At 41.9% G+C, this 17053-nt stretch overlaps 1 protein-coding gene across 5 annotated transcripts in view; it reads left to right on the top strand.

Moving 5' to 3' along the window:
• BHLHA15 (basic helix-loop-helix family member a15) overlaps positions 1-17053 on the top strand; it is a 103380-nt gene that overhangs the window by 65738 nt on the left and 20589 nt on the right. For 4 of the 5 annotated variants that reach the window (XR_015300663.1, XR_015300662.1, XR_015300665.1 and 1 more), the window contains one exon: positions 10498-10648. The gene's annotated coding sequence lies outside the window, so the exon portion shown is untranslated. Of the gene's footprint in view, positions 1-10497; positions 10649-17053 lie in introns of those variants that run through there. The other variant, XM_086940726.1, reaches the window with a different exon arrangement.

Here is a 17053-nt window from a genome sequence, read left to right as displayed (position 1 = left end):
ATATGGCAGTGAATCATTAATGGGAAAGGATACTGAAACAATAAATAAAACTGTATCTAAAACATATAAATCATTATTTTACCTCCCAATTAATGCCTCGCCAGCGCAAATTAGACTGGAGTTCGGTTTAACCAACCAATATTATGCGAGGAAGGGACATTTTATTAAAACCTGTAATCGGATAAAAAATTATCATGATAACCAGATATCGTAGTTATTATGGAAAGAGATAAATAATAACGCAAAGTCAACAGCATGGAACTATCTTAAAGAAGCGATAGAAGAGTTTGCGGTCACTTCAATTTGGAATAACACTATAACTAATGCATCGTTCAAAAAAATAATTAATAGAACTACAAACCATCCATCACTCGTAAATGACAAAGATAGTCTGACAAAAAGAAAACATGCTTGGACAATAATAAATGGATACAAAAAAAAGAAGGTACAAGACTATTTGGAAACCCTGTGGTCAGAAAAAAAAACACAAATCCTTCTCAAAGCAAGATTTGGAATACTCCCGGGAACTTGCCACCTCCCCCAGTGGAAAACCACTGAAAGGTGTACACTATGTATACTATGTAAAAGTGGAGAGTAGAACATTATCCACCTGCTATGTATTTGTCCTGGACTCCAAAATGAAAGGAAATCTTTACTTAAATTCCCTTTCAACGTACGTGGAATACGGACTTGTAGACAAGCCCTGAAATGTTGTCTCCAATCGAATGATATAGGTATGAACGCTACCTTTGTAAGGTTCCTATTAATAGCAAAAACAAAATTAGGAGATTAAGTCTTAAATGAAGTAACTTAACGAACTTTAATGAATTTTATGAAGAAATCGCTTTTACTGGTTTTAGATATTAAAAAAGTATATATTTTTGTAATTTTAATATTGTAAGATTTTAAATAATCAAACAATAAAGACTTATCAAACAGTATCTGTTAGATAAAGAGGGCCTGGCCATTGAAGGCAACCTTACAAGTGTTTTGGGGTTTATACATAAAAAGCGTTAGGGAACTACCATGGGGTATGAAAAGCTGAAGACACAAACTATCTGTAGTGTCATCAGGCTGCTAGAATAACTCATAGATGTTTCTCTATTTTTATCCAGGAGGTTCCTCTGTGCAAATATTGTGTTTCAATTGTTTGGTTGAAGTGGAGGAGTAACAAAGCTCCTTTCTATGTTAGACTATTACAAGTCACAGCTGTCCTATTAAGACATCTGTTCTAGCTCTCACTCAAGGCAACACTGTTAAATCCCCTAGCAAGCTAGTACCTATATTTATCCTGTGATCATCTGAAATGAGGTTTAGTAGGTGAGTTCTCACCACTTCAGAATTGTGCAGCTGGCACCGGTGGACTTCTAATAGCTGCATAAATATATGCAATATATATGCTACTGCAATTCTCTACAAAATCAACAAAAGTATATACCTTTAAGCTTTTTTCTTCTTCAAACCATATTATAATACATTTTCTCTATACATTAGAACACATCGTCTTTTATTACAGTTTGTCTGGACATAATTATTAGGACAGGGTCAGGACATATACATATTTTAAGCTTGATAAAGTGTGTTGTCACGGCCTGCCGTGCGGGATCTTATTTTGTTTGGTGCCGGCTCCGGGGGCAGAGAACTAGACCTACCAGCATTCTCATGGGCCCCAGGAGGCTGTCCCTGGGAACACCTTCCCCTGCAGCAGGGTAGGCTTTAAAGCGTGTGTTCACTGCCCCACCTTCCCTGTGGGAAATGCACGGCAAACGCCCGGGCCAAGGGTGTGCTCGTCATTGCCTGGAGGAGACTGGGATGGGCTCCACTCCTTGGATTTGGTATTTCAAACCATGAGTGGTGAGCATTACTTTCATCTGTTTCCTGGCTTCTCCTCCTTCCTTGGGTGTGCTACTCCTTAAGCATAACAAACACTCCAGTCTAGCCGCCTGAGGGTTGACACGCGACCAGCATGGGCAATCGTAAACTAGCATGGTCAATCGTAAACTATTTGAGTGAGAAAGGCTCTGCTAAAATGCTGCCCCATGCTAATATCCTAGACACTTCTTTAGTCTGTGCGGTGTGGGTGACTGTGAAAGAAATGGATCTTGCAGAGCGGCCTCTATCCTTGGAAGCAGGGGAAGGCCTTAGACTCCCGCCGCGAACTCAGCAAGACTCTCAGTCCATCTCTGACCCTCTGCCTCTGGCTGTCCCCCTCAGCACAACGCCTGCTGATTCTGACCTTGAACCTTTAATGGGAAATGATGCGCCTGAAGTCTCAAACAGCAGCGAGTGCACCTCTGCAGCCAAAAAAAAGCTCCAACCTACACGAACGGCCAAACGCACCATCAACGACTAGCATCTTTCCTGACAGCTGGAAATGTGCAGAAGTCAGACCCCTGCTCAAGAAGCCCTTAGCCGATCCCACGGACCTCAAGAACTACCGACCCATCTCCCTCCTCCCTTTCGTGCCCAAAGTCAAAGAGAGGACCATCAATGCCCAGCTAACTAAATTCATCTCACAAAACTCCATCCTCGACTCCTCCCAATTGAGTTTGCACAGCAAGCACAGCGCTGAGACCGCCCTACTCGCCGCCACAGACGACATCCACACCTTCCTCAACCAAAGACATACCGCAGCCCTAATCCTCCTTGACCTCTCTGCAGCTTTCGACACCGTCTTCCACAGCACACTCACTGCCAGGCTCCACGATGACGGCATACAAGGAAGGTACTGCCCTCAACTGGATCCGCTCCTTCCTCACCGGCAGAACTCAGCGAATCAGAATGCCACCCTTCCTCTCCGAACCCACGGAAATTAACTGCGAGTACCCAGCGGCTCGTCGCTCAACCCCACACTCTTCAACATCTACATGGCCCCCCACTCGCCCCCATTGTCAGACAGCATGGACTCAGAAGCATATCCTACGCTGACGACACTAGGCTCATCCTCTCCCTCACCAAGGACCCCATCACCACCAGACTCCGTTTCCAGGAAGGTATGAAGGACGTTGCGTCCTGGATGAGCAGCAGCTGCCTGAAACTCAACTCGGAGAAGACAGAGGTCCTCATCCTCAGACCCCCTCCCTCGGCATGGGACAACACCTGGTGGCCCACTGCCCTCGGGAGTCCTCCCACCCCATGGACCACGCCCAAAATCTCGGCATCATACTTGACTCCTCCCTCTCCATGACCCACCAGGTCAACGCCATTACATCCAGCTGCTTCAACACCCTCCGCGTCCTCTGAAAGACCTTCAAATGGATCCCCTCCGAATCATGAAAGACCGTTAACCACGCACTCATAACCAGCAGACTGGACTACGGAAATGCCCTCTATGCACTGATCAACAAGTCTCTGCTCCACAAACTCCAGACCATACAGAACACAGCTGCCACACTGGTCCTCAGCATACCTCGACACAAACACTTCACCCAACACCTATAGAACCTCCAATGGCTCCCTTCGAGGAGAGAGTCACCTTCAAAATACTCACCCACACCTACAAATGCCTCTACAACACCGGATCCCAATACCTCAACGAAAGAATCTCCTTCGACATACCCAAGAGAAACCTCCGATCTGCCGGAAATCCGCAGAGCCAGAACAGGTGGAAGAGCCTTCTCCTACATCGCGGCCAAGACCTGGAACGAGCTTCCGATCAACATCAGAAGCTCCCCCTCACTGAACATCTTCAGGAAGGCACTCAAGACCTGGTTCTTCAACTGAACGGAGCTAGCATCCCGCCCCCCCAAGCACCTTGAGACCCTCATTGATTGATTGATTGATAGAAATCCCTGATTGAATAGTAGACAACTGGCACAAACCCTGAGCCAATGAGAACCAACTGTTGCTCTCCAGGAAGTTCGTGAAGCTCCTACCCTTGAAAGAGACCTTATTTTGGATAAGTTTAAATCTGTGTTTCACCCTCTTGGTGGAGGGATTGCATAACTCAGCCCTGCCTAAAATGTCTTCTACCACTAACGTTTTCTTTCCTGCAGGTGCGGTCCAGCTAGCCACCTCTGTTATTCCCGAGGGTGCAGCTGGACCCTATCATACAAATACAGACTGCTCTGTCCAAAATAGCTCACAAGCTGACACTATTATTTCTCATCCCCCCCCCCCCTACACCTATTGGAGTAGTTGCAGCCCCCTCATCCAGTGATGGCTTGCCTCAGGGAATTTTGATAGGCCAGACTGAAGCAGGGTTTGCTCGGGGTCCAGGAGGGCACTCTCAGCCCGATAAAGGTTTGCCTTGCCTTAACTTGCCACTGGAGTGTTGATGATACGTTACAATTATGATGGGGTCCCCCATCTTCCATTTAACACCAAGGAATCTACCGCCAACCTGAAAACCAAAGTGCCACTGGTTGTGTCGCAACTCAAATTTTAATATCCATGAATACAGGGACATACTTTAGTGAGGAGATTTTGGTGGGTTGGCCCAGCTGTTAAGAACTTGAAAGGAGACTATGTAGTAGTCAACTGTAAGTCACGCAGCCTGGCCAGACATTTGACCCATAGTGCAAAACAGCAGCTCCACGCGATGTGAGTATTAAAATCCTTCTTCTTGGCTATTTCTACGGGCATTTGCAACTCTGTCTAGCAGTAGGATTACCCCTGGTGATATGGGACATAGAAAAACTATGTGTCCCCACTTCTAGTAGGTTTCTTCCCTTGATCACAATGACTGACATCTCAATCCCTAGCCTTAATGTCAGCTGGTTACTGACGACCAACCCTCCCATTGTAACAGCTATCTCCTCACAGGACTCTGCTATAACGTTCTTTTGTTGGAATATTGCAGGCATTAGGGCCCAGTTATTGGATCCAGAATGTCTAAAATGTATCCACCCAGTTCGTCTGATTCTGCTCCAAGAAACTTGGGCCCAGGAGCAGTTTATCTGGGATGGTTTTGAATGTTTTGCCATCTCAATCACACTCTACCCAGGCCATAGAGCTCGGGGCGGGCTAGCCACCATGATCTGCATTTCTAAAGAGCTAATGTACTACAGGGAGGTGATTTTAACGCTAAACTGGCCTAAACCCTACTGCCTCTGAACTTTTTTTGGCTTGCAACACCCCATTTTGCTTTATGACATCTGACACCAGAGGTAGGCTACTGCATAATCAGTGGTGGCTGGCAGGGACGGGGGTGGCGGGGGAGGGGTGGAGAGGGGAGACCAAAAAAAAAGAAAAAAATCAATTTATCTTTTGCTGCCGGTCGGCTTGTTCCCTCCTCTAAGCCAATCACAATGCTGCATTGCAGCATTGTGATTGGTCTGAACACGTGGTTCGGTGCTCAGACGGGGACTGTGAGGCTTTGCATATTCCTCACCATGCTGTGTAAAGCAAGCCTGGTAGGGAAGATGCAAAGTGCACAGGACTGTTTGACCGGCCCAAGAGGGCTGACCAAGCAGTCATGTGCACTTGGAATGGGCAAACCACTCCTCCCCCGTAACCCAGCCCTTAGTGAAAAAAAAAATTCCGCTGCACTGCTCTTAAAGCAGTGGGGCGATGCTCCTCCACCTTAGCGGAGGAGGCGCCACTGTGCATAATGCTCTTGGGTAGGCAGATATTTGCAATGTGATCGATTTGGTGGGGAACCTTTCCAACCAATGACCCACCTTCGCAGGTTGGTGTAAAGGGCCAATTATAGATTATGTGTTTATCTCCAGGAACCTCGAATCTTCTGTAAGCTCTGGGAAGGTACATAAAACCTGCTATAGTGATCATAACCCCATGGAGGTCAGTATGGCATTACCAGCCAACAGCCGGCCAAATCCTACCCCTGAACTAACTGGCCTGATCTCAAAAGCTCAGGGTCTCTGGGTTAAATGGCTCGGCCTATCAATTTCCTCGCTGTTAAAAGCTACAGTCGGTTCAAACCTGAGCCTGATCATGGACTCACTGCTAACCTTTGAAGGCGCACCCACCTCTGTTTTGGGTGCCTTCCAGCTCTTAAATTGATCATCAGAACCATCATGCTCGAACTATCTGGACCTTGTAGAACTCCCAAAACTGGTTGGTTTGATAAAGTGTGCAGGGTGGCTAATAAGAGGCTCCATAAAACGCTTAACACTAGCCCAAGAAACTAGCAGAACATTGTGACCGCAAGTGCAGCCTATAAGAATAGCATCAGGAATAGGAAGTCAACCCTAAAAGAAAAATGTGGGAGCGCCTAGTTACCACCTGTAATTCCGGGGATGCAAGGGTTTGTTGGGAGATTGCTAATGGAAATCAGTCTTATTCAGCCAGGCCGGATGACATAGGCTCGAACATCACTCCCATACAATGGGTGGAACATATTTAAAAGATCATTGGACTAGGTGTGGATGGACTCTCGGCTGTCACTTGTGATTGGGTCTGCGGATCAAAGCTCTGGAGTATTTTAGCCGATCGCGCACTGCCCCAGCCTCTGATTGACTTCCTACGTGCCCTTCATAAAGATGTCAATGCATAGGTGAGATACGGGTTGGGAGGGAAAAGCACTGGTTGTTTCAGCCTACCTCAGGGGGGTTAGGAAAGCAAGCATTTTGGCGCCAATTGTATTCTTACTATATATCAACGGTGTGAACTTTTTTTTGGCAGCCAACGGGAAGGACATGCCTAAAATTAAATCCATATTTGTTCCTTAACTCATATATGCAGATGATGAAGTGCTGACCTTCTGCACCTCTAATGGCCCAAAGGGCCTAGTTGACTTATTAGTTATGTTTATGGATTAATTAGAGCTGGATACTAACATCGCTAAAACGTACTACATGGCCTGTGGGAGACAGACCTCCAAAGCTAGACCCATAACCATTAAGGGGAAGGTCATTTCAAGGGTGGCTGCATTCCTTTATTTAGGGGTTACCTTTGATCATCAGAACAGCTCGGTACCTTGTCTTGCAAATCGCTGCCAGCACTGTTCGACCGCTGCTACAAATATATGGAATGGAATGCCTCCCTGTGTTGTTATTACGGTGCCACTCTCTGGGGGTAATTGAAAGGAAGGGGTGGGCCCTTAGGGGACGGAGGGTAGGTAGGGCCACAATAATAATGTAAAACAAGGGGATTGTACCTATGCCTCCGGGATGTATTACTAAATCACTCAGTAAGACAATAGATAAAGCTAAATGAATTAGTTTTACCAAGACAATTTATTTTGTCAGTATCTTTAGAATCAGTTTTTTAGATGATTATTTTTTAGGCAAGAGAATCAACATTATCAACTCAACCTCTAGCGACTGAATTTTCACAAAAGAAAATATATACAAATAACATACAAAAACATTGAATTAATCATCAATAGACCTTAACAAAAAAGGACTAATGTACATGTGACATACAAAGAACATTAAATCAACATATATCATTTCATTCCAATTATCAAAAAACAGTTAATCATGGACAGAAAGAATTTGCCAATATTAAATATGCATTCAGTTTCCACAATGTGGTGCACTATTTCTTTTTAGAACCAAATGAGTCAAAGTTTAAACATTCCTTTTAAACTTGAACATTAATATTAAATGTATTAACAAGAATTTTATGCGAACTAGTGCCGTAGCCGACAAAATAAATTGTCTTGGTAAAACTAATTCATTTAGCTTTATCTATTGTCTTACTGAGTGATTTAGTAATACATCCCGGAGACATAGGTACAATCCCCTTGTTTTACACTCTCTGGGGGTATCATAATTGTTTGAGTTTCCCGCGAGAGGGAAATTGCTTTTGTAGGAAATTGTTAGACCTGGGTCTTACCAGTTCGGGTGTGTATTTTTGTTATACACGATGAGTTGTACCTTGAATATGCTGAAGACCTTGCTTAAATTTCCCGCTGCTTTTGTGGATAGTAGTATGGAGTGGTGAGCAAACCGCACTCAATAGAGATGTGATTGAAGATTGCCTTGGGTGTGAGTATGGCCACACAATACTGTGGCTTAAAGACCTTAGGAGTGCTGCCATGTCTTTGGACGGACCAGAACTGTTCTATAGCCCTCAGCACCTGAAGAAAGAAGATAGGAAGCTAATCAAGAATTTGTTCTTAAAACCTGTTAGGGAGTACAGAGAGAATATGGCCCTGGGAAAACTGTCCCTGAGAACCCTCTTGTTTTTAAAAAAGAACAGTGCGGGTCTGAACCTTACCTTTCTTTTGTTAGATGCCCCTGGGAGAGATCACTTCTTACAAAGTTTCGTCTGGGTACAATTCGATCTAATCTTTGTTTCCCGCCAGGGCAATATTGCAAGTTCTACTGAAATATATCCTTGTGATGAAAGCTTGCAACATACTCTGGCGCACTTGGTACTGTTACGTAGATATTATCATCCCCTGACGAAGGTATTTATGTCCATTCTTCCGCCAAGGAGTTTCCACCAATGCAGATTGGTCTTCCTATATCTGCAATTGTTAGCTGATCATGCTGTGTCTTTTGCAGTTTGTTCTTTTTTTTAAAGTGCCCTGTACTGGAACAAACTGATGAATTCTTAAAATGCTGTCTGACTTTTTAACTCTTGGGTTAATGTGACCCTCTGTGAAATAAAATGGCTTTTTATCTTTTTTAATCTTGTTGCTTTTATCTGAAAGCGTTTTACATTTTCTTTTTATTTACATGGAACATGGTATTTCTATGCTATGCTAATCTTTTATGATTATATATTGTAAAATTGAATAAAGATTTGTATTAAATCTTTCAAGATTGAATTCTTAAAACTGTTGTTAAACTATTTAAAATTAACTACCCTATCATAAAAATGTTGTTATACTACATTAACTAAAAATATTACATCAGGCTCGCTTGGGCAGGCAAACAAGCGCGTGCCAAATGGGAGATACTTACGCTACCATATCACTTGGGGGGCTTAGGAGCCCCAGACTTAGATGTATATTATAGGGTGGCCCAAAGCGCCATGCACACTATTGGATACATGGCCCGGCTGACACTCAACATATACAGATTGAGAGGGTGGCAGATGCTCCACGCCCTTTGCCGGCACTCGTATTTAAACCTCCGGACCGTTGGAGTGACATCGTAGACTCCATCAACACGACGGTGCATGCCTGGCAACATCTCTTGAAACTGCAGGCGGGAGTCGTTTTGTACTCTCCTCATATGCCGCTTGACTGGTGTCTATGGCTGTCTGCATGTACTGACAGGGGGGTTACGAGGGCGATGGAGTCCCTGCATATCGAGACGTTAGGCGATATGTTCTCTGACGGTATAGTCAGAACGTGGGACGAAGTGGCCACGGCGGTACAACAACACACAATACTTACTAAGTTTCAGTTTCACCGGATGAGGCATCATTACTTGAGAATGTGGGCTCAGATATGGCGGAGCCGCCAGAGGTGGATGCACTCACATATATAATTAGTACTGATACTCCGAATCATATCATTGCAAAGTTATACAAGACTACTCATACTGCTGCGAAAGTACGAAGCGTATTTCGCTAAATGGGAGACACAGGTTGATTCACTTCAAATTTCTCAATAGGGTTTATTACAGTCGAGAGAGGCTGCATAGGTATGGTCTGCGCGATGCTGCTGCGTATGAGTGTTGTGGTGTTGACGTGGCCGATTTCCTTCTCCTTGCAAGGGGGGTCTCTGGGATTGCTAATTTCTAGAGACAGATTTTTAAATTGCTAGGGGACATCATTGATATACCACTAACCCCAGACCCCATCCTCGCGCTGCTCGGATACTCCAAACCTCTGCCCAAAGCCATAAGGAGATTAGCTGATATGGGATTGTTGATTGCGAGACGTAGGATTGCTGTATGCTGGCCCATGGCCCACTCCCCACAGTATCCAGCCGGTCAAAAGATATGATGTATTGTTGTACCCAAACCGAAAATTACAGTGAAATGCTTCCCCCATGCAGCCACCCAAAATACTTTTGGGAATTGTATAAGATATACCTCACCACTAAAAATAATGATGCTGGAAACGGGGAACCCCTTCCACTTCAGTGCACGAAGTGAGATGGGACTGTCGGTCATGTGCCCCTGGCTGTTTTCACAAAGGAAATATCGGGGATCCTCTCAGTTCTACTGTTCTGGAACGCTTGTTGCCTCCTTCGGTAATTGATGCAGGGGTAGATATATAATGATTCTTTATCATTTTGTCTTTAGCACTCTGCTACCACTCTCTTTTCTTTCAACATTCCGTGATGCAGATGACATGATGCTACATGTTATGTTACATGATACTCATTATGAGTGATGGGCGATATTCACTATTGTACACTGTAAATGATGTTATGGCCGGTATTGGTCTCTGTAGTTTGTTATTTTATTTTTTACTTTTTATGAGTTCCTTTTGTTTTTGTATTTTTCTGCATTTATGAAAGTTTATTAAAATAAAAAAAATAACTAAAAATATTAAAAATAAAATAGTGAACCTTTGACAAACTACTATGGCTATAGTGAAATTAGACATTTGCTAACCGGTCTAGCATTCTTCTCTCCGACAGGTTATTTCAATGAAACTTCATTCATGTTGTCTGTCTTTTTTCAGCATATCTAGACACACCAACCGATGCAGTGTGCCCGAACTTCAGATTATGTACCTTGCACATTTGACAGCAAATGAATTCTAAAGTCATGACACAATTTCCACGTCAACGCCGATAGTACCGCGTGATGAAATATTGAATACTTTTCTAAAGGTAACATTGACCTCTTCATCTGCATCTCTTTTTTAATAAATGTACGTGTACTGTTCTTGAGGAAAAATAAAGAGTATGTGGTAACCTATTTTCACACACATATAATTTCCCTTAATGTTTGTAGTCTTTTACCTGACACTGAATTCAAGATTGTTTTCTGTTAAATTCCAGTGTAATATACTTCTTAATCTTTTTTTCCCAATGAGAATCAAATCTCCTTGTGTACAGTGCCTTTGACCCGTGTATTTTCATAGTATTTCTAGGAAGTGCTGATCACACTGATAACACCGATGATCACAATGTACTGAGTTACAAATAACTAAACGATCTAGTTCATTACAGTTATCATTTAAATAATCAGATAATCTACAGGCCTGTTTAATAAAGCAAATAGCATTTCTTAATTGCTAACACACATTATAGAAACAGTTTTCTGCTTCTGTAAAAGCTCCCAAACATATGGTCGAGATACCAACAATATTTAGAACTTATGATTGGAACCACTGACATCCTTTTAACACGCAATGTCTTACTTTGTCTCTAGAACCCACACAATTCGATCATCCTACCCTTTTCTTCAATACAGTCCAGTGACTCCCCATAGCAGCTCACCACCTGACCAAAAAGCTGAATATTTTTTAAATCAAACAATCTCCGTGTACAGGGGTGTGACATTCTTATTGCTTAACGCCTATGGCATATTGTTCAGGGTCAAAGACAACCGCCCACATGCATCAAGGTATTTAGGAGTCGCAAATGGTGCGAATCCGTAAAATCGTCCGTTTGCGATTCCTAAATATCTTTTTTGTATGCAAACATTTTTGGGAAAATCGCTATTTTTAGCGAATTCCAAAAATGCGATTGCTTTTAAGGAATCGCAAATTTGCGATTCCTTAAAAGCAATGCATGATTGCTTTTTAAATTGCGAATTCGCAATTAGGGGGTGCAAATTACCACGAGGGTGAACCTCGTGGTAATTTGCGAAAATGTTTTAAAATGCTCAAAATTGCATTTTAAACACTGTAATGTTACAGACACATATGTCCTTAGGACATGTGTGTGTGTGTAACATGCACTTAAAAATGCATTTCAGGGGTGCAGGGGGGGTCATTTGGACCCCTCCCTGCACCCATGGAATGCATTAACATTTTGCCAATCGCTAATAGAAATTCGCAAAATGTCAATGCCTTCCCATTGATTCCTATGGGCCTTTTAGCCCATAGGAATCAATGGGAATTGCGAAATCGCAATTTAGAATTCGCATAATCCTTGCGATTCGGTAAAAATTACGATTTTCACCGAATCGCAAAAATTATGCGAATAAATTGATGCATCCCAGTTTGCGATTCCTTATTTGCGATTCCCTATTTTTCGCAAATAAGGAATCGCAAAATGTCCCGATGATGCATGTGGCCGAACATGTTTTCATGTTTGTTTTGTACACTGGACATGTAGGCATGCTCCCCTACATCACAACCCTTTGGCTGCCAGTTTACAGGACCTGAGTATGGATCTATGAAATTATCTAGTCTGCCACTAAGGCAAGGTTTCTATCCATATGCTTAACTTGTTCTAACTTGTATATATGATTCAGTAATACAAAAGCCTTGACCACTAGGGCCAGCTGTAAGCTCAGTTTGCATTATTGATGGTAGTTCCAGTATAAAAACATGTTAGTTTGTAAAATGTAACAATATGAGTCCACTTATAATGCATAAAGAATGCCCCCTGATTATATGCAAATACACAAAGAAGCATCAAAGCAAGATTGGCGATTGTGTGCTTTCAACATCAAATGCACATTAACAATTGCAGCTTGGAAACACATGTTTTGCTAAACTATTGTATAACTTTAAAGACCGTTTTTCAACAGCATTATTTAGTATAATGTGTTTTATGAATGCCAACATAAAAAAAAAGAAATCATTACAGGCAAAATTATGGCAAACATGAAAATAAATAAGGGTCGCAGTTCTTTAAGAAAGTCACAAAAGTGCACCTTCAGGTATTGTCCCTTGGATTAGTGCAGATTTAGAACTTTCAGAAATCCACAAGAGTTTACAGAAGTCGTCCTTGAAATTGCTCATGCGAAAATCTACTGAGAGATTGCAAATTTGACTTTCCGTAACCCCCTGGCCTCAAGGCATGCCCCACGAAATACATTCTCAGGTCAAATCAAACTCAGAGATGTCATGCAGCGAGTGCTGAGCATCAAACTGTACTCTTATAGCAATGGACGATGTACTATGCTACGTTGGCTTGCACACATGCACCTCTCGATGACACAGGTAAATGGACATTCGGGCATGTCACCTGAAAGACATATTTCGCCAAATTAGACTCTGTGACATCATGCAGCCAGTGCTCAGCGTTACATTCTGCACCTTTTGAAAGGCTTCAAATGAATATTGCTGTTCGTAACTTTGCACACATGTACTTTAGCAATGCTTTTAATGAACGATTTGCCATGCTACCTTGCAAACATGCACTTCTTGGCGATGCGAGTAAAGTGGACCTTCGGGCATGACACACGAAAGACACAGTTAGGCCAAATCAGTCTCTGCGACGTCATGCAACGACTGCTCAGCGTTAACTGGTGCATCTTTTGTACAGCTTTTATTGGATATTGCTGTTTGAAACTTTGCACTTCGCACTTTTTTGTCCTCAAAGACCTATTTAAGTTTTTACACTAAATCATTTTATTCTCCTATTTTTAAATAATCCTTTAATAGATTGTTCAGATTAATTTTACTGACTGTCCAGTCAAAGACACACGGTACATTATAAAGAAAAAAAAACAAGTTGAATGTATAAACTGAGGATCTGTTTTCAGCCATGTTAATATAATACAGATTGTTGGTTGTTGTAAAACACAATGGTGCCGTTTAACACTTGTATGCTACAGGATTGTCTAACCTGGTTTTGCAATGATTTTAATTAATCTCTCAATAAAACGTATCCATTCCTTCACCCCCTTTTTAGCCCACCATGGAAACAATTTTATTTCTGCCTTGTTAGGAGTACATTTTCAACTTTTTCCAACGTGAGCAGAGATTGGAGAAGAACTTACAGCCAGCTTCATCAAAGTAAAATCGGCTCGCAAAGGGCCAGATTCTGAGAATCTGGCCCTTTGCGAGCGCTATTTTTGCATTTGGGATTCATCATCCCAAATGTAAAAATCGCAAATCTAGAAATCGCTAAACTGCAATTAATTGCATTTAAGGAATCGCAATTTGAGATTCCTTAAATGCAATTTATGAACCATTTTTAAATTGCGAATTCGCAATCTGGGGCCGCTATTTACCGCGAAGTCTAACTACGTGGTAAATAGCAAAAACTTTGAAAAATGCACTAAAGTGCATTTTTCAAAGTTTCATGTTGCACACACACATGCCCTAAGGCCATGTGTGTGCGCAACATATGTGCACACATCAATTTCAGGGGTGCAACAGGGTGTCCTTTGGACACCCCTGCACCCTTGAAATCGCAATCTCAATTTGCGAATCGCTAATTGCAATTAGCAAATTGAGATGGTCTTCCCATTCATTCCTATGGGCCTCTAGGCCCATAGGAATGAATGGGGAGATATTCCTTAATTGCGACTCGCAATTAAGGAATTATTCGAAATCGCTATTTTTGAAGTAATTTCTTGATGAATAGCATTTTGCTATTCCTTAATAGCGAATCGGTATTTAAGGAATCGCAAAATGTGTTCTTGATGAATCTGGGGGTAAGTGCCCTAAAATGTACGTTTGTGGGTGTGCCCCAATTTACAAGGCATCCAACTTTGGAAACATCGCTTCCTGCCTAAGTATGTTAATTTGTGGAAAAGTGGCAAAATCGAAGCATTCCTAGACTCCAAATCCGGATATAACATGAGCCCTGGCACATTCCCAGAGGCCATAATCAACGTTCTGATATACTGAGAACGCTGCAATAATTTGTCACATCACTACAGGGCACCAAAAGGAACAAGAAGATTTGTTTTTAAAGACCAGGTAGATTTCTGAGGCATCCTGTCTGAAAAGTAGCTATTTTTATATAATTCCGCACCACGAAATGAAGAACTAAATATTTTCTCTTAAAGCTCTAGCATTGATGAACGAGTTACCATGGCTCAGTATTAGTCTAGCAGTGCTACTGGAACTTGGAGCTCAGAGTTTCCATTTCTCCACAACACCACTTCTCTTACCTCCTTCAAGAAGCATTTTAAAGATCTTCTCTTGGAAAGACACATCCAAACATAATCTATCTAGTGTCACTACTAATCTCTGCAGTGTTCTTATGAATTTTTAATTATAGGTACTGTTGGCAATAGTCCTTTCTGCAAGGTCACCCCCAAACGTTTAGCCTTCTTCTTCCCCTTTTTACTGAATTTGCTCAGTTGGCTTTAGGATTCTGTGCACTTTACCACTGCTAACCAGTGCTACAGTGCTTGTGATCTCTCCCTAAAACATGGTAATACTGGATTATCCACAATTTTCATATTTAATTTACCTATAAGTCCCTAGTAAAGTGCACTAAATGTGCCCAGGGTATGTACATGCAATGCTACTATTGGGCCTGGCCAACTTATTGTGCCACCCACTTAACCTCTTCCGTGCGGCCCGATTTCACCCCCCCCCCCCCCCCCCCCCACCGGTGCTGAGCCCTAATGAAAACGGGCGTGGTCATGACGGAACGGTTCCGTCATAAGCACAGCTCGACCGATGCTCATGACGGAACCGTTCCATCATGAGCATGAAAGGGGTTAAGTAGACCTTTAAACATGTCTCATGCCTGCCATTGCAGATCCTGTGGGTGCAGTTTACACTGCCATGTCAACTTGGTATTTAAACTCCTTGCCAAGCCTCAAACAACCCTTTTCCTACATATAGGCCACCCCTAAGGTAGGCCCTAGGTAGCCCATGGGGCAGAGTGTAATTCAAAAGTAGGACATGTACTTTTAAGTTTTACTTGTCCTGGTAGGGAAAAACTCTCATTTAGTTTTCACTAATACTAGGTTAACAATGGGGATTCCTTATTATACTTAATATGCTGTGTAAAACTATTCAATCATTTTTAAGGCGTTTATGTATATATTTTACATCTTTTATATATTCTTTTAAATGGGTTGTTAACCCCTGTGTCTGTCACTCTTTTATGAAGTATTAATATTTTCTCCTTTTTCAGATTGTATTTGGCACATTTTCTGGCTACTATTTATTGCTCTTTGCACAGTTAGGATATGTTGTGCTCGTTTCTCATTTTTCTCTCTCTTTGCGAACCTCATAATTTAATTGAAGCGGGACATTGGACTGTACCTTGCACATGAACTTGGCTGCTACAGAATTGCTTTTTGCACAGATTAGGATATGCCTCGTTACTCCTTTTTCTTGTTGCTAAATTTAAACTGAACTCTCTGTCAAAGCTGGATTTTGGATTATATTTTGCACATGAACTGGCTGCTATTTATTTCTTTTTGCACCCTCTAGGTTATGTTTTGTTATTTCAATCCTTCAGCCGTTAATCCCAAACCCTATCTTCTACCAAAGGGGTTACGTGTTGATACCTACATGCTTGAAAAATCTTAACTAGCACTGATGAGATGCATATTATTCTATACTTACATGAAGCTGTTATTTTTTGTTTCATTATGGTCTTGAATATGCGTCGCTTACTTTGGTTGAGTTCTCTCAGGTCTCTATTTTTGCCTATGAGCTAAATGGTATTACTATTGAAAACCTTAGTTAATTTGCCATTAGGGTAAATGTCAACATCTACTAATGTTATGCAAGGAAAAATCTAGACCTGCTACGTAGGCTCTTGAAAATGTATGATGGTCCAAGAAATGAGTATTTCTTATGTTTTATTTTATTTATGTAATAATTTGTATGTATTTTACTGTGGACCTCATTGGAGTTCTAAATCTTTAATAAATATTGAATAGAATACTTGATAAGCTGTAATTCCCAATTGAAAGTAGGTAGAGCTGTCATGTTAAGTATCCATGGAATTGTAATGACAAATCCTCTTTAAAGGTAAATTCAAATTTATCATTACAATCTTTAAAGATGCCACTTTTAGAAAGATTAAATATGTTCAACATGATTAAGCATTGATTGTAATTGATTTAACAGGTGGTGTTAATGTTCATGTGATATTGTGTTTCCACTGGGACCACCCCCCTTTTTCCTACTGTACCTTACCCAGGTCCTAGTGACATGCCTGGGTCATCACCATTGTTTTGTAACTTTTAGAAATATGAAATGTTTCTGCTCGTAGTCCTGTGTGCCTGCAGTCTGTCTCCAATACATGTCTGGGCGAGTGACAGCCAGACTTTGTGTTTTCCCTCTAGATAGTCACACACAAAGGGAGCTTAGGGGTGACTTGATGAGTTATCCTGGGCAGGATGGGAGGGAGGAG

Source organism: Lissotriton vulgaris, chromosome 10 (assembly GCF_964263255.1).
Source record: "Lissotriton vulgaris chromosome 10, aLisVul1.2, whole genome shotgun sequence".
Lineage (NCBI taxonomy): Eukaryota > Metazoa > Chordata > Amphibia > Caudata > Salamandridae > Lissotriton > Lissotriton vulgaris.
The sequence above is the reverse complement of the archived record's forward strand: the minus strand, read 5'-3'. Positions and strand labels throughout refer to the sequence as shown.